The sequence below is a fragment of the Macrobrachium rosenbergii genome, chromosome 12 (assembly GCF_040412425.1).
Source record: "Macrobrachium rosenbergii isolate ZJJX-2024 chromosome 12, ASM4041242v1, whole genome shotgun sequence".
NCBI lineage: Eukaryota > Metazoa > Arthropoda > Malacostraca > Decapoda > Palaemonidae > Macrobrachium > Macrobrachium rosenbergii.
Window position 1 is genome coordinate 618001 of NC_089752.1, and position 2500 is coordinate 620500.

Here is a 2500-nt window from a genome sequence, read left to right on the forward strand (position 1 = left end):
AGGGGCATGGCAAAAAAACCGGGGCTGGTGCAACACTAGCATATATATCCCAGGAATTTGCTGCGCGGTCACTGGGAGTAGCAACGTAACCTGTTAAAGGAAATATTCGAGTAACAAAACATTTCAAGATACCTTTTTAGCCGACATCCAGTACCTCCTCTCCTGTAGTTTCGTGAGCTCTGCGATTCTTAAATCTTGTTTCTTCACCGACGGAAGTCAAGAAATCAAAAGATCATGATCTCTGTAGGGGTAAGTGCCGTCAGTGCACCTCATGCGGTGCGCTGTAGTCATTTCTTAAGGTTCCCTGCAGCGTGCCTTCGACCCATAGCTGCAACCCCTTTCATTCCTTTAACTGTACCTCCGTTCATATTCTGTTTCTTTCGACGTACTTTTCATAGTGCAGCTGCGAGGTTTTCCTCCTGTTACACCTTTCAAACCATTCTACTCCCAACATCCCTTTCAGCACAGAATGACCCCATAGGTCCCAGCGCTTGGCCTTTAGCCAAAATTTTATATTCCGTCCCATTCCATTCCAAAAGATCACGAAGGAAAATAAAATTGTGTGCGTACTTTCTGTTGAAGTAACTATATTTAAATTTGATAAATTTTGCGTCATGGAATTTGGCGAGACACGAAGGAATTTACCAAAACGCAAAGCAAATTCCTCGGGGTGTGGGAGAGAGAGACTCAAAGGGCAGCAGCCGCTGTGGAAAAAGAAAAAGACTGAAGCTGTGCAGCAGATAGATACAAGGTTTTGGATTATACATTCAGCTGCACAGTTTTCTGTTCCAGTCTCTCTTAATAATATTCACACAGACTTAAACTTCAAGATTAACAGAGGGATATGTAGATAGATATTATTATTATTATTATTATTATTTCAGTAGATGAAACCTACTCACATGGAACAAGCACGCCAAAGGGGCCACTGACATGAAATTCTTTAAGCTTCCAAAGAATGTTGGTTTCAACCTCCCACCGCAGCAGACCCCACACTGCAGCAGTAACTGATCATGATACAGAGTCAGTGATTTTTCATCGCCCTTGGGGAGACGCGAACCCGTGACATTTGAGTGGCGTGCCACGACACTAACCACTATACCAGCTGACTAGCTGGCCAGATAAATAGATACGTCATTCCTCAGATAATGAGTTGCACTAAGCGATAAGAGATTAATTTCAAATCATGGGTGGAGCGTTTTGTATAGGGAGAGAAAAATGACACTATTTTTATAGGAATGGAAAGGCATATGATGGAATTTGACCATATTTATTTTGTAATATAGAAATCAACATTTTGAATTGGCCGTCCTGGAATAGATCGGATAAACGGAAAGATTTTTACTTTTTTGCCTCCAGTATACGCGTATAAAACACCATGCAACCCAATTTAAACTTCGAAGTTATCTGGCTCAAATATCAGATAAAACCTTCTATAAAGAACGGCACAATAAGGGCTAAAAAGTTTTAATAAATTCGATCAAACATGGTAATGTTTTATCGAAAATCCCATTTTTATTTTCTTACTAAAGAAATATTGTTTCAGATTTTTTTTTCATGTTCCGTAATAAAACGTTTTCTTTTGCAAAAGCCGAAACTGTGTATATTTTAATGAGAAAATATTCGTTGTTTGCAATCAAACTTTTGCTTGATGGTGGAATGTGTTTGGTCCATACTCATTTTTTTCCATTTCTCTTGATAATGGAAAATTGCTAAATCACCAGTGTGCTGTTTTAAAAGAAGTGATAAAACGATAGAAGTTCCTATTGATCGCTTATAAACAGGGATAAAAAAGATAACGATTTTAATTGGCCGCTGAAAAGATTCTTCTCATATGCCCGTGTTTTACTGATGTTTAATATCAGGCGCAGTTTCAAAAGATCTCCTTCCTTTTATACGTCTCAGCGAAAACTCAATTTTCCCGTTTCTTCCTTTTGCACAAAAATTGTGTCTTTTGTTTTTCGAGTTATTTGAGATGCCGTATAAATATCGTGTTTTATGCAAGAGCTTTCGTTGCGTATGATTTTTGTGCTTGAGAATTAACAAGTTAAAAATGCGCCGAAGTTTTTTCGGCACAATCGAGTTTTCTGTACAGCCGCTACAGCGTGTAATCAAGTCCACCGAAAATAGATCTGTCTTTCGGTGGTCTCGGTATGATGCTGTATTAGCCGCTGCCCATGAAACTTCAACCACTTGCCAGACGCACGATTAGGGCTAACTCTAACCATAATTAAAATTAAAACTACAAAGGTTTGAGGGGTACAATTTGGTATGTTTGATGACTGGAGGGTGGATGATCAACATACCAATTTGCAGCCCTCTATCCTCAGTAGTTTTCAAGATCTGAGGGCGGACAGAAAAAGTGCGGACGGACAGACAAAGCCGGCACAATAGTTTTCTTCCACAGAAAACTAAAAATGGCGAAATTTCCAACTCGTTGGAACCGTCGAAGCATCTGTATTGGAAAAGAACATTGGTGAAACCACCCATTTAGAATTTT